The sequence below is a fragment of the Sceloporus occidentalis genome, unplaced genomic scaffold, assembly GCF_023333645.1.
Source record: "Sceloporus occidentalis isolate IW3139 unplaced genomic scaffold, rSceOcc1.0.p SCAF_186, whole genome shotgun sequence".
Lineage (NCBI taxonomy): Eukaryota > Metazoa > Chordata > Lepidosauria > Squamata > Phrynosomatidae > Sceloporus > Sceloporus occidentalis.
Genome location: NW_028317166.1, coordinates 1,216,879 through 1,234,143, shown reverse-complemented (window position 1 = coordinate 1,234,143; position 17,265 = coordinate 1,216,879).

Sequence of the window (17,265 nt, the reverse complement as noted above, 5' to 3'; positions counted from 1 at the left end):
TAGTACTTTTTAAGAAAAGGGAAATACTGAATTATTATTCCGCCCAAAAAAAGGGAAATATAATTTATAACAGATATTTAGGAATGGGATGGGCTTCACAAATATCACAGAAGGAATTTGTAGGCATATCGGGGGCGAAAGAAATAATATCCTAATACAGCTATTATTGTATGCAGTCCAAAGAATTGATTCATTAAATGGATAACTGATAACAAAAACAAATATGGATCCTATGCCATTATAAGGCAGATATATAGGATTCACAAAATGTATTTTTATACTTTATATTTCACAAACCTTGTGTTTGTGATGGCTCCTCATCAATGGTCAGTTTGTAAATATGGGTAGGTGAATACTTAAACGCTTGACATAACTAAATAAGATATAGGAGACTCTTGTACATGCAGTGTATGGAATCATAGAATTATACACGCTGTGAACCATGATCTATATTGCCTGGGGTGGACGTAATGCCACCTGTACGACAAGGAATAAATGACTTCACTAAAAACACCTATTTTCTAATATTCCTCTACAAAAGAAAGACTTGCCTGGGTTTTCACAATACAATTAGAATATTAAATGTTAAAATTTTTATTTATGAGAATGTGGAAATTAACATTCTCTGTAATCTGAAACTAATTGTGTAAACTGGACTTTACTATATAGCACCGATATTACAAAAATAATTGTACATAAATAAAACTGCTTTTGTGTGTCAAAAAATTATATTTTTTATGTTTTCTTGCCATTGTATTTTCGACATGTATAACCCACACTATCTATCCACTTAAGGAGAGAATATATTTGCACTTATATATGCTTTAAATGTTGCGCAATTATTGGGATGTACATTTTTTTCAATAAAATGTTTATAATTAAAGAAATGCTGATCACGAATAGTAAAATTGCTTTTGAAAGTCCTGTGACCTAGTGATTTAGCGCTGACTGGACAGTGCAAAATGTTATATATATATATTTATATATATATATATATATATATATATATATATATATACATATATATATATATATATATATATATATATATATGCTAGGATTGCTAGTTAATGACTTGTAATATATTTATTTCTGAAATAAATCAATCCCAATAAGGAGAAGTGAACTAAGGTCACAGATTATATTTGACTCCCTACAAGCCACATTGACAAATTAATTGTGCTGCATAGTGTACAGCTGTATATTTTTTCTTTGGGGGCATATTTACATTAAATATGTATTTACCAGGTCTTCTTTTGGTAGCAGTGTTCCTACAACCCTTAGAGCACCAGAAGTGCGGTTGATTAAAGGTTTAATCTTTTAACTCTTTCTAATCTGCAGCTGTATGTGCATTCATAAGCTTTTTTGCTGCGCAGGCAGCATGGCACTCATACTGTCAGTCATTGCCATCAAGTTGCTGTATTTATGGGCAGTGGATCAGTGGTCTTAAACCAATTAACATACCTAGTTAATCTATGGGAACCAACGAATAAAAAGAAAGCAATGTGTTTATATTCAATGAAGAAAAAATACCTTAGAATAAATTCTAAAATATGTACTCAAGAGCTTCAAGATTCAAGACCTCATAATAAACTTCAATACACATAGTTTGATCTAATAATAAGTGGAGCGAACGCTACATATAAGAGATGCATGTAATTTTGTATCCTAGAAATCATCTCAAAGAAAGACATCATGTTACCCCAGCAAAACTCCAAAATTTCTGCTTATGGTTCAAAGAACTGTGCCTTTTTTTTATAAACTGCATACTAGTTATGTAGAGTGAAACATAAATATATTGCCACTTGCTACACAGATGCCAATAATTCTAAGTGAGGTTCAAAGGGGAAAGTATACATATTTTACACAGTATCACCAAGATGTAATAATAATTATTACACAGAAATATTTGACTGCAAACCATAAAAAACTTTTTGACAGAAAAAAATCTATGCTCTGCACCATATTTATGAAATCACAAGTATCATAGCTAAATGAACTAGTGCAATGGACAATACTTGGCTGCCATATGGTACTACACATGGCATGACATGGGAAAATCTTGTACATCTTTCTCCTACTTCAAAAGGTGCCACCTATTTGTTTGCAGGTCTGCTATAACAACCATGTTTAGGCCTTTAAAATGAGAACATTCCTGTTTGAGGCAGCAGGTGTAATACTGCTTTTTATACATTTATACATTGATGAATTGATGTCAACACTGTGTTTCATCTGTGCTTCTTCTATGTGACAGGGACATGCTTTGTTTTTTTCATATCCCTGGTACCTGTACTATACAATTCCCATAACTCACAAGATCTTCCATAAATTCATAATAATTTCCCCCAAATTACATATCACACAGTCACACATTGCCAGATTCCATTCCTGTTTTTAATATCCTGAGTTTTTAATATCCTGTAAACACTACCTAATGGAGGGCTTACCCTAATACACTCAGTATACAACTTCCCTCAGAAATCTCATGGTGCTGCACAACCACAATTTCTGGGTAGGTGCATGCAAATAAGGTCAACAATAATCACCTTTTGCCTCTCTATCCACTTTATACATGCATCCCTTGAAAGTAATTGGCCGCTGTACAAGACAGCCATTAGAGGAAACTCGGGAAGAGGTGCAATAGCCAGATCACCACTCATGGACAGCTGTTTCGTCCTTAATGGGACTCGTCAGCATGAAGTTGTGATACTGGCTTAATACTTGAGGCTTGGGGTAGCACGAGAAGTACCAGCACATAAGTTGTTACAGCTATGAGTGGTGATCTGGCTACTGCACCTCTTACCCGAGTTTTGTCTAAAGGCTGTCTTGTACAGCGGGCAATTACTTTCAAGGGATCCATGTATAAAGTGGAAATAAAGGCAAAAGGTGATTATTATTTGCATGCGCCTATCCAGAATCGCTTGTGGTTGTGGCAGCACCATGAGATTTCTGAGGGAAAAACAAGCCTTCTGGCTTGTCTGGTGTCTGTAGATGAGTGTTTAATAATGCTTCTACTACCCACTTAATTTTAAGTCGAAGGGTTTTCCATCACCTTTACCCACCCCACAACATATATATATTTATATATATATATATATATATAGATATATATATATAGATATAGATATATATCTATCTATATATATATAGAGTAGAGGTTGTAGCCGTATTAGTCCAGTGGTGTCAATAATATTTATATATAATATTTATATATAATATATATATTATATACATATATTATATATAATAATATTTATATAATATATATTTATAAATAATATTTATATATAATATATATATTATATACATACAGGATGGAAGAATCAAGAAACACAATCTACTACATTTTAATAAGGCTTTCAAAGGCAGAACTACATTTAGCCAAAACAAAACATGCTCACCTAAGCTTACAGAAATTCAAACTTACATCATGCCTCCATTTCAGACCTGATTATACATTGGAGCATGACAAACTCAGACTTGTATCACATTTCTTCTTATAATTAAGGTTTCTGACAACACAATTTTAATGCTGTGCCATATTACTTCCCATTTCAGCTACCTTGCCACACTGTTATTGTGGATGTGCTCTATAATATACACAGTTCTGCCATGTTTAATGGTCTACAGTAAATCAGAGAAATTTTCACTAACTGTATATTTTGCTGATAAGTGAATTACATATCATTAAGGCTATTGGTATATTTAGTTAAAAACTGTATGATCACATACATAAGAAAATTGGAAATCTGGCCTTAGGTCGTGAGCATAAACCATTTTATATTATATATATTATATGGTTTATATCACCTTTCCTGGAACCTAACATCATGTAAGGTGAAGATCACTGGTATAGTATATGTAAAGTTTTCATATTCTTCAGCTGTCCTGCTTTCATAGAAAGCTAAATAAATTGACTTTTTTCACATTTTCTTCTGCAAGAAATAAAATGACACAGATTTAGTGTGGCTTCCTAAGGTGCCAAATTGTATTGCACAGAAAATGCAACTCTAAGAGATACAGAATTTTATTTCTAACTGTAATTCCTATAATAGTGTACAATTTAGGCATTTCAATAGTTTTTACTTTACTGAGAGAGTTGTAGATAAATGGAACAGCCTCACATGAGATGTTGTAGAGGCTAAAACAGTGAGGGATTTTAAACATGCATGGGATAGGCATAAACCTATCGTGAATCTAAGACAAGACCAATGACTGATTGAGGTCTGAATCTGTACATCAGGGGAAAATGGCAGACTAATGGTTCTTCTACGCTGTCAAATTTAAATTCCATGTTACAATCAATAAACTCTCTACATCCTTATACTGCATTGCGCCGCAACGTAGATCATCCTTGTTCAAATAATGTTAAACAGAATGAAAAAAGAAAAAAACACAAACAAATGATGCCACGAGCCAGTTGAATGTTTAAGGTCAGCTGTTGATAAATTGTATGAATGTGACTGCTTGCTATACACACGCAGCCAAATGCAGAAAAATGTTTGCAGGTGATATAAAAGTGCCACGTATGGCCGTGTGTTTACAGCAGGCAGCTGCACACGTATGATTTTCAGCTGCTGGTTTTGTGATTTGTCTACCGAGGTTATAATTCTCTGGTGCACTGTGGCAATGATACAATTAAAGTGAGAAAACCCAGTTGCTCCATAATACCAGCTGTTTAACAAATAAATCTATCTATTTAAATGAATCTTCAAACACATATTCTAGTGTCATCATTTTCATTCGTTTGGCTTTGTGAATCTGGAGCAAGCTTTTTCCATGTTAAATCCTCCAGAAGGCACTACCCAGACAATTCTATTACTTGAGTTTCCCTCATCTGTATTTACTTTTCCTGTCATATTTCAACAATTACATTTTATAAACAACATTTGGAAGAGTATACAAACAGTTTGGAATTTTCGGTTCTAAAAAAAACCTCTGGCTTCTTTAGAGCATATATATAATCTCTTTCATTAAGAGCAGCGTAGATCTGGGTGGTCCACTTGATAGCCCACAGATTTCTGCAGTGGGCCTGTGGGAAAAATCTACAAGGCCCTTTCTGCTCTAACTTTACCTGTTGCTTTGCTGGAGTACCATCCAATTACTAGCAAATCAAAGAGGAGCCACCATTTTAAAACAAACTTCCAGCCAATAGTAATACTTCAGCCAGAAAAAGGAGTCAGGACATGAAACCTCTCATAAATGAAAAGGAATACAACTTAATTAAACATTGCATGTACCAAAAACAATACATTGGTGAACAGTAAACACTTGTGCAAGATGCTTAGCTACAGGATGGGATTCTCTGCTACTATGACAAAATGGCTCCTTGACAGTATGAGTTGGTTTATAAACACAAACGGCTGTTTGTTGTAAGGACCACATTAAGGTTCAACATCTAGACAACTCCCACTATTATCACGAACCATCAATTCCTTAAAGTGAAATAGAAATATGGGTGGATGCAGAGGAAGGATAGCACTTTCTGGACCGGGAGCATGTAACGCCATGTGACCCCAGCTTGGAAAAACCCACACACAAACACTTACGCAATTACACATACTTGCACATAAACTGTAACAAATTTACTAATACTCTAACACACACTCACTCACTGTAAACACACACTCTCACTCATTAACACAGACACACTCGCTCTAATATACACACTCACTCTAACACACCTGCACACGTTCACTCTAACACATATATGCTCACTGTTACACACAGACACACTCATTCAATCCCTTTTGAGAATAGCTTACGTATGGTACCAGCTGCTGCACTACTAATGTTTGGCCCTTGATGGGTGGATGGATACTGATAGAGATATATGATAGATTACTTAGATTGGCTAAACCGGTATATTATGCCGTTACTTATGTAATCTAGAAAGCTACTTCTATATCTGTTTAACATTATCTTAGGAAAAATAAAACATATTGGAAAATACAAGTGAAACAAACACCCGTTCGAGGACATGAATGCATTTTGTATATTGCTGGTCAACACATGTAAAGTGCTGCGTTGCAGAATGTAGAGTGCATAAAACCCACAGGAGCAGCAATGTCTGGCATAGAGTGGCAGATTTAAAGGGGGGCAGCAGCCCTTCTATGCTGTGCCACTGCCCATTTACATTACAGAGGGTTGTGCCAAGCATGTTTGATCTTTGCAACCAGAAACCTCACCAAATAGGCATATAATGTATTTTAATGCAGTGAATCACTGATCCAAGAAAACAGATGTTTAATGCTACTTACTCTTCCTCTGTGCCATTGCATTATACAAGAAAATCAGATATCTCCCTCTCTATTTTGTAGTTAAAATCTAAAAATGTCTAGAGATTTAGTGTTCACAGAAGCAAGATCCTATTTAAAGTTATCTATCTGGCTGTTCTTTGCCTGTGAGATCCTTTGGGTTCTGCTATAAATTAGAATACCGTTTTAAAAGTTCCTCTGACCACAGTGCTGTGTTTACATTCTTCTCCAGGCAAAGCTTGTGTTCTCCTCATTTAGATCTTAAACACTTGGACGCAATTTGTTTACAGAAGGAATGGCAAGATTTCTGAGTTAGGGAATCTGACTTAGCAAATTCAAAATTGTGATAGCACACTGCCCTCTAGTGCAAATCCAGCATTTAAGGAGCTAGTAGAGTCAGGTTTTGGATTTTTGAGTAGATTTGGGAGTGCTCAAAAGTGATGGAGGCATAATCATACGAAAAATCAATTGAATGTATCATTGTATTATACAAGGAAATCAAATCTCTTTCTCTCTCTCCACCAAACATTCACATTGAGGGTTGCAAAAAGTATGTGAACCCCTAGGCTAATCACTTAAACAAAAGCTAATTTCAGTAAGTAGTTAGCAAACCTGGTGAAACAGTGAAACAGGATTGGAGGTGTGCTTTAGAGCTACTTTGATATTCAAACATTTAGAGTTTGCTATTCTCAAGAAGCATCTGCTGATGTAAACCATGTCTCAGAGAAAATAAATCTCAGAAGACCTATAATCAAGAATAGTTGATTTGCATAAAGCTGGAATAGCTTACATATTCATCAATCCACAGTTGGAGATGATTTACTATTGTTGCTACTCTCCCTAGAAGTCCAGCCAAGATGACTCCAAGGGCACAACACAGAATGCTCAATGAGGTAAAAAAGAAAGAGTAACAAAGAGCCCTATAGTAATAACTAAAGACTTAAAGGAACCACTGAACAGGCGTGGAGACCATGGCAGAACACCACAGAGGAAGCCACTGCTCTTCAATTTAACATTGCCATTCACCTGTTTGCCAAAGATCAACCGGACACGCCACAATTCTACTTGGAAAATGTTTTGTGGGCTGATGAAACTAAGGTTGAATTGTTTGGGAAGAACAAACAGCACTACATATGGTGTAAAAAGGGTACCACATGCCCACATGCAAACATCATCCCAACGGTAAAGTATGGTGGAGGGAGCATGATTTAGGTCTGCTTTGTTGCCTTAAGTCCTGGGCAGCTTGTCATCATTGATAAGAAAATTAATTCCCAAGTTTCCAAAGGTTGATACCATTGGTTAATGCCAGAAGAGCTCAGTGACCTTTAACTAATGACGCCCCGTAACTTGGCCTGGGGAGGTTCCAAGAGTTAAAGGTCCGTAAAAGCGACTCTATTGGTCGCCAGCACTGACCTCCTCTGGGATCATCTAATTAAGGGCAGCTGTCCTTCATTGGTTGATGCCAGAGGAGGCCCCCTGCCGGCGACCAATAGATTCACTTGTATGGACCTTTAACTACTGAAACCTTCCTAGGCCATATTTTGGCGTCATGAGTTAAAGGTCCAAATGAGCGATTCTATTGGTCACTAGAACTGAGCTCCTCTGGCATCAACCAATGAAGGGCAGCTGCCCTCCATTGGTCGATGCCAGAAGAGCTCAGTGCCAGCGACCAATAGAGTCGCTTGTACGGACCTTTAACTCTTGGAACCTCCCCAGGCCAAGTTACGGGGCGTCATTAGTTAAAGGTCACTGAGCTCTTCTGGCATTAACCAATGGTATCAACCTTTGGAAACTTGGGAATTAATTTTCTTCTCAATGATGACAAGCTGTCCAGGACTTAAGGCAACAAAACTACTGATGCGGAAACTCGGCCTAGGGAGGTTCCAGGAGTTGATCCCCAGGTCAAGTTCCGGCGTCAGGAGTTAAAGGTCCGTACAAACGGCTCTATTGGTGGCCAGAAGGGGCCTCCTCCAGCATCAACCAATGAAGGGCAACTTGGTTTGAACAACGAAAACTTACCATTTGTGTTCATGTTCTCCCGAATGCACAAGTCTAATATATATATATATACAGCTAACCTACCACAATAAAACTATTTAAGGCCAATTCTTGTTGTAGAAACTTGTCAGAGGTTGACCCTTTATAATGCATAGTGAAGTTGACATTGCAATTCTTGAACAAGCTTTCTTGCAAACTCTCTATTAAGTGAATACTACTGTTTTAACCCTTTGTATCTCAAAAGGCTAAATCAAAAGGCTAAAAATGTGACCCTTTCTCTAGCATGTAAGAGTCCCAGGTGTTTTCTTTTACATTAAAATACATAACTGAGCATTATATTCTCATTCCACACTAAGCCCAACACAACCATATCCTCAGCAGCTCAGCAGTGCATTGAAATTACATCCATAAGAATGCAATGAGAGTTGAAATAAAGGGATTTTCTCCTAACATGTTAGTTACGCCGTGTTGAACCTCGAAATAAGGGCACACAGTTCAGTTCTCACCATAAGCAGTTTAGTTATTACAAATATACAAAAAATATGGTGAAGTAAAACTTGTTGGTAAAGTGATACAATAACCTCTTCCAACTTTTTAGAATTATTACAAGCTGACACCACATGCACTACCTAATAAAATCATCCATATCAAAAAAACATGTAGTATTAAACAAAGCATTTACACTTTGCCAGGAACAATTCAGTCTATCTACACTTTATTATGTTATAATGTGTTTTTTCAAGTAAAGAGAAATATTGGCACACAAATGCTAGAGTATATGCTTGTTCTGATTCCATAATCAACATAAGCCAATTGTAAAGGTTGCCTAAGGTTGCTCCACAGATTGGTCTACATAATTATGTGGATCAGAGCCCAGGGATGGGTGAATCCGACTCGACAAAATGCATGGAATTAATCTAAGAGAATAACAAATTGACACAAGTCTTAAACTCAATAATTAATTTGTAATTTCCATTGGCCGATCTGGCAGATACATCAAAGCCTGGTTTAAAGATTCCTATATACATTTTACTGAAAAGTATTTATGAAATGGTTTAAAAATCTAGGCTCTCGGCCTAAAAATACTAAAAACCTAATCATTTATTGCCAACTTTTTAGCTTTAACATAAAAGATTGTAAATCTATCATCATTTGAAAGAGATGGAGCGAAGTGATCTCCACCAACATATACATATTGTAGGGATAATTATGAGATAAGGTATGGAAAATTCTGGCAATATTAATTACCGTAGGACTACGCTTACAATATTAATATAAAGAAATAGCCTATATTTTATCTTGGATCCTAAATTCTTTTAGATCACACCAACATTTATAATTCAAAAAGAGCTTATAAACCCCAACAATAGCTAATCAAGATGTAATTTATCGTGAAAACACATATCTACATGATTTGTACAGTGCAAAAGATAAAACAGAAAAATGATCTTAAAAAAAAAATGACAAAGCACTTGACAAAACATATATTGATACAATGGAATCCATATTACATTGTATATATGACAGATAAGGTACAATATAATATTCTTATCAGCCATACCATGATGTCACTTGAAGTGAATAACACTGATAATCTTGTTATCATGGCACCTGTCAGTGTGTGGGATATATTGGGCAGCAAGTGAACATTTCATCCTCAAAGTTGATGTGTTAGTAGCAGGACAAGGGCCACGGTGTGATTACAAGACGACTGGGTCAGAGCATCTCCAAAACTGCAGAACTTGTGGGTGATACTGGTCTTCAGTGGTGAGTATCTATCAAAAGTGCTCCATGGAAGGAAAAGCGTTCAACCGGTGACATGGTCATGGGCGGCCAAGGCTCATTGATGCACGCGGGAGGACGAAGGCTGGGCAGTGTGGTCAAATCCAACGGATGAGCTACTGTAACTCACAATGCTGAAAAAGTTAATGCTGGTTCTGATAGAAAGGTGTCAGAACACACAGTGCTTCACGGCTTGTTGCGTATGGGGCTGCGTAGCCCCCTGTCCACTGCTGAAAGCGCATACAATGGGCACGTGAGCATAAGAACTGGACCAAGGAGCAATGGAAGAAGGTGGCCTGATGTGATGCATCACGTTTTCTTTTACATTACGTGGATGGCCAAGCGCGTGTGTGTTGCTTACCTGGAGAACACATGGCACCAGGATGCACTATGGGGAGAAGGCAAGCCAGCGGAGGCAGCGCAATGTTTTGGGCAATGTTCTGCTGGGAAACCTTGGGTCCTGCCAATTTCCCAAGATCTCAATCCAATTGAGCATCTGTGGGATGTGCTGGACAAACAAGTCTGATCCATGAAGACCCACCTCACTACTTATAGGACTTAAATGATCTGCTGCTAACCTCTTAGTATCAGATACCATAGCACACCTTCAGAGGTGGAGTCTATGCCTCGAGGGGTCAGGGCTGTTATGGCGGCAAAAGAGGGACCTACACAATATCTTCTGGCTGATCGGTGTATATAAAATATTCATTAAAAATCTCTAGGCATATCATATCTCATGAATCTTATGGAAATTAATATAATAGGACAAAATACAAAAATTATAACTTGCTTTAAAATACAATACCTACTCAGTTATGAATTAGTTTGTCTAACAAATGTAGCAAGTCAGTGAGTATATTCCATATTCTACATTTGCTTGAGATAAGTAGTTTGTCGTCCTTAAATTTTACCATTGCTAATGCAGCTGGGCCGTAAATGTAATCAAGATGTAGCTAGTTTCATCAAGACCTCTATGTCTTCAATATAAAGAAAACCTAGGAGAAAACAAATCTTTATATGATTTAAAGAGAACAAGATGAGTCTGACATTTTGTTCTTGTTTGAGTATAAAATGCTAAAATATAATATAGGTTCCCGCCTAAAATATCTGACATGAGAAATGGAACTGCTCACACTGGAACCATTTCTGCTTGGTTTTTTTATTTATTGTCAGGAAACAGAGAATTTTCAACAGAATATATACACTTGTTCTTTTGCCAACACAACCTCATAAACTGTACATAGAATTAGAAATTATAATTCACAGAATATATATATATATATATATATATATATATTACTGTCATATCTGTTCTGTCACAGCTCATGTTTAGTGCTTGTTCTTTTATTTTCCACAGGTTTTTTTTTACTGTTAGTTATTTTACTATTATTAGTTTATTTTTTTTATTGTTTCGGTTTTTTTTCACCACTATTGGGTATTCTACAATCTGGTACCTACTGGTATGTTGGTAGTTGTTACATACAGTTTTCAGTCTCAGAATTTAATTGTTAATACTAATGGGTTAAACTCTCACTCTACCACCACACAACTGCAATGTTTGCAGTTTAAGCACTTGACAAATATTGGTTTCCATAGGAACAGTACTTACCACACCAGAAAGTAGTACTGAAGCAAAGTAAATACATGTAGAGAAATAATGGTGATGGTAAATACTGGTATATATATATATATATATGCTGTCAGAAGGTGACACAAAATGAATACGTGTGGGCCCCCTACATCCACTCATGTTGTTTTCTTATCTGAAATTATTATTTTGTGATGACCCTTGACAGAGTTTATACAACCTAACGCCATCCACAGTGAAGTTCAAAGCAATATTAAGGCAAAACAAGGGAGTTACTCAGAGCCTCACATACAGATTTGCATTCATGAAAGCATGAAACTAAAAGCAGAACAAAACAGTATTCAAGCCTTTGTACATCCATGCGCTCTGTAAATCAGTATTACTTTTTACAGGAATTTGTGCACAAGTTGAAGTTTATTTTAGGCAAATTCAGCATCCTGCTTTGTTTTCCTTTTTTGCATGTATTATAGAATGTGGTTGGGCAGTTTAAATGTGAGGTAATATTAATAAAAGAAATATCAAATATCAAATCTACACTACTAGTTTATTATGCTTGTATCTTTCTCTTAATATTTCAGTACCTTACAGCTCTTTTACGGTAGTGGAAGATAGTTTTAAAGTGCAGCACCGCCATCTCGTGGAAGTACAGCACATATAAATACATTGAACACAGTAAATTGGGAACAGGTGCGTCACTAGAAACCACGGGGCTCTGGTGCCATCATTACCCCACACACCTGGTCTGCGCCTTCTTTGCCCCTTGCCTCCCCTTCCAAGATTCAACATATGTAAACAAACAAATTACTCATACTCACTAACATACACTCCATCTCACTCCACTTACACATCCATGGTAACACACACAAACACACAATTACACATCCATGCTCACACACACAAGTACACGTCCCTGCTTGCTTTTATATATATATATATATATTTATTTTTTTTAAGTAGTGTGTGTTTTTAAGTAGTTTTAACTACAGTCATGAGAGTTTATAATCTATTTGATGTGTGTGCGCTAATTTCGAGATTGTGTATGATTTTGGTCTTCAGCAGCACCCCCTTATAATTAATGCTAGTTCAGGTGAGTGCTTCCTTTTTGTATTTGTTTCTATTTGAAGCTCTGACCAGGCTTTTGGTTCAGCACCCCTCCCCACCATAGGTGCTCCATTTGTGAGGTCCTTGGAAACCTATAAATTGCAGGAGTGTCTGTGTTTAGGAAGGCCTTTTGGCTCCTGGTAAGCAATGTACTTGCAAAGATTTAGCTCCATATAAGCAACAGTATTTAGGTTAGGACCCACCTACATTGGAGTACTTTGGCGTAGTGGTGGGCTTAGCATAATATGGCCATATAATGTGACTAAAACTCCAATTTTGTCATCTTAGAATGGTGTCTTTAAGTAGTATTAACTACAGTCATGAGAGTTTATAATCTATTTGATGTGTGTGCACTGATTTAGAGATTGTATATATATATATATATATATATATATATATATAATATTTTGTATTATGTATTTATACATATAAATACATCCCACCTCTTGCTATCCGGCTGCTGCTGTGCGAGCGGCCTCTGTTTCACCACGGGGTCACGTTCCTGTCTGTGCCATCCACATCAGAAGGGAACTTTCTAAGCAATTTTGCAGGGGTTGAACCAGACCCCCTAGAGACACGGGCCCCACCGTAGCTGCAACCCCTGTAGTTATGCCAGTGATTGGGAAATGTGTTGGGGAACAGGGACAGGTTTTTCTTAGATGGTGAAATCAGCGTGTATTAACATAATTCCTAAAGAAGGAAACCGTGACTAGATTAATTACTGTGATTTCAATAGGATCTGATCTGTTTTAGGTAATTTGCTGTGCTGAAGCACCAACAGATTCTGGAGTAACAGGGAAACAGTGAAAATTAACAATAACATTAAAAAGGACAGTATATACAATTGACTAAAACACTTATGCATTTTGGGAACTACTGGTGAAGAAGGAGAATAGAGCCCTAAACACCTGGGGCTTAAATATGGCTAACGTGGGCACTTGTACATGTGCCTCATGGGCCTCAATTTGAAGAAGAGCACCATAAGCCTTTACGATAAGATACCTCCAATTGCATCATGGATGCTAGGACAAAGCTAAAAGCAAACTGATCGTACACTTCCTTATCCTTTATTTCCACCACTTATCACTTATGTAAACTTGTTGGGGCACCTAATCTGCCATTTTATTACTAAATGCAGTATTAAAACCATAATTCCCGGTACTGTTGAATTCCCAAACAAACCTATTGATTTTGATACATGGAACACCATAAAATTTCACACTGTGACTCCCATCAAGTACATTCTTGTTCAACTGCCTCTCCTCTACTGAAGTATAACGGACTGCAAACTTTCAAGACTATCTCACTCTCTTCTTCAGATGGCAATTTCACCATCACAGCTTCCATTTTGGGAGAAAAGGAAGAAAGGAGAATGAATGCTCAAATTTCAAACTGACCTGCTCGGTTGGCCCAATATATGTGTATACTTTTTAGTTTTTTTACCACTATTTAATTTTTTCCCCCTAATAGATATGTATTTGTATTGCAAATCTGGACAATGTGGACAATCTAAATGGCTTGATATGTTCTTAAACGGACATTCCAGCCATCATATCCACTTTAATACATATGATAGTTGCATGGTCCCTTTACATTTTCATGTTGTCTGTTTTGCAAATGCATAAGGGGCTACCGTATTTTCCCCTTTTCCCACTACCCAGCTGTGCAGGATATGTGTACAGCCAGTCAGCTCCAGCGCTGGCTAGGGGAATGCTTTGGTCAATAGTCTGTTCAGATAGTGGGTAGAAATTAAACTGTTGCTTTAATAATATCCCTTGTTTTTCTTTGGGAAGCCTGATATATTTTGTTGCACTGTTTCTGTGGGAGGTAAGAGCATGGATCTATTATTGTGACTTCAATGAATAGGATATGTTCAATACAATACCTATTTACACTAAGTTTTTAAACACTGTGAATTGTCTGCCATCTCGTGGACAAAATATAAAAACACACCCATAGAAAATTAAAGGGGAACTACATCCCTACAGCTTGTGCTCCTTGTTTGGCAATCAGTCTTTAATTGTTTTGGAGATATATAGTTAACCCCTTAAGGACAATGGGCGATCCATAAACCCATTGAAAACAATGCATTTTGAGCCCGTACATGTACGGGCTTTGTCATTAAGGGGTTAAAAAAATAACTGCATTGAAGCTGAGATTAGCAGCTATGCATGGCAGAGCCAGCATTGTCTGATCAATCGCCTGCCCTGATGTTGCTATCAATAACTAGTATACATAATAGGCTATTGTGCATACAAAATCAAACGGTTATATTTATAAAAGAGCTTGTGGTTTTACGCATTGTCATTTTTGGAAGACTCTATGTGCGCTCCTTAAGAACAAAAGGGCCAGTGAACCTCTTCTACTCTAGTGGATCCAAATAATTATGTCATTAATTTTTGTGGTTGCTGGTTTTCACTAGTCTTTGATGTCCTCTGTGAAAGATTATTCTGAGTAGCTGTTGGAGGTTTTTTCCCTGCAAGATCTGGTATTTTTTTAAAAAATATTCCTTTTATCTCTTTTTGGAAGACTTTTGATAGCTCTCCTAATAGTGAAATATGTAATTCAAACAGGAGCCACTTGCCCACAGTGCCTGTGAATACCTATCCAAATCAATGAAGTCTAACTTGTACATTTCACTGTAAACTACCCTTCATGAGTGTTGTTTTCCTCTGCAGTGGCATGAATTGGGACACTCCTGAGTGAGACAACTTAATGTAAGGAAAGCAAACAAATGTTGCCTGTTCTTAGTTGAACTAAACATACACCGATTTGCATTTTTTCTAGGCTCTAGGGGTTGTCTTGTATGAGTTAAAATAATAGTAGTTTTTTATTTAATTTTATTTATTTATTTTTCTTAGCACTGCCATGCTTCAATCCTGAGAAACTGGGAAAATGTGGAGGTGACACTGCCATGTAATGGCGCAGTTGCCATTGGTTTTCCAGTCTTCATCTTCAGGGTTCATACTTTTCAAAGAGATTCTTTCCAATAAAGTACTCAAAGGGAAGCATTAGCCAAAAGGCCTAACCAACTCCAACAACAAAAAGCCAAAAATTCAGGGACCCAGCTCCCCTGTAACAATTTCTAGTATGTACCACATCTGTGCTTAAATAAACTCAATAAAACATCTAGAATGCATGTCCTACGCAAGCTGACATTAAGATTGCAATGCAGTGAAGTCATGGAAATATTGATCTAAATGGATTAACCAATTACGCTAGAATACCTCCAATATGGATTTCAGCCATGGTTTTATTGCTGACATGCTCTGCATGTCCTTGGTCTGTTCTGGATTTGCATTATGCAAAAGGCAGTCGGCGTTGTAGGCAATTTCTCATGCTGATGATTCCCATTAAGGATGAAACAGTTGTCAATGAGTGATGATCTGGCTTCCGCACCTCTGTCCCGAGCTTTGTTCAAGGCTGTTTTGTACAGTGAATCCCTTTGCAGTGGTGGCAGCACTACAAGGTTTTTTTGGGAACAGCAAGTCTCTGGGCTTCTCTGGTGGTTGCAGATTAGTGTTTAATAATGTCTCTGCTAAACCGTTAATAACCCACCAGATCTACCTCTTTAATGTGGATTACACAATCTTAGTTAAGGTTTTAGTAATCAGATTCCAGTCATTGGACAGATTGCCCATGCCGACCAGACCAGAAGCTTTTTTGGTCACAGAACAGCCGGCAGCCAACAAAGACCTTTCTGTAACAGGACGATGTGATAAACTTGAAATTACAAAACTCATTAAGGCCTTGTTGTAAATGATGAACTACTCTTGTCCGAGTTGTTATTGCACAACAGTGCATCAATGAGTAATTGTAGGTCTAATCCAAGGGTAAGCCTAGGGTTATTGGCGTATGGATGCAGTGTTCCATTTTCCCTCTGTAACTAACATAACCCCCACTCATTCTAACATTGTACACTTAAACATACATACACCCACACATACACACACATTGTCTCTCCTGCTCATCCTCACTAAACCTAGGCTCACCCGACACCCCACCATAAATTCACACACATTCATACTAACACCATACACCAACAAACACTCTGACACCATAGAGTAACTGTGTGAGGCACATATCTCATAACCACAACCTGGACCCTGTATGTCACTCCGACAGGGGGTACGTGGAGGCGTGCAGCAGGGTGCCACTGTAACATTCCACCCTTCGCAGCCTGGAATACACACAACCTTGTGCTGCTCATGTTGTTTCTCCACCACCAGTGGCCGCCTTGTCACTCTGAACCACTCAGAGTGATCATCATGTACAGCTGCACCTTGTTGCCTGATCAAGCCTGACTATTTAAACCTTCCCAGCCCTGCAGTCAGGGCCTTTGCATTGTAGTTAGTGGACCGTTTGCTCTGGCCCTGGCCCTGTTCCTGACTTACTATTTGATCCTGACTTGTTCCTGCTTTGCGCCTCATCCACAGGGCTACCTGTCTTGTGCGCCCCATCCAGAGGGCTTCCAGCTAAGAGACTTACCATCTGTATGTGTTGTTCTTAACATCATCTGCAATACAGATCTTATCTACA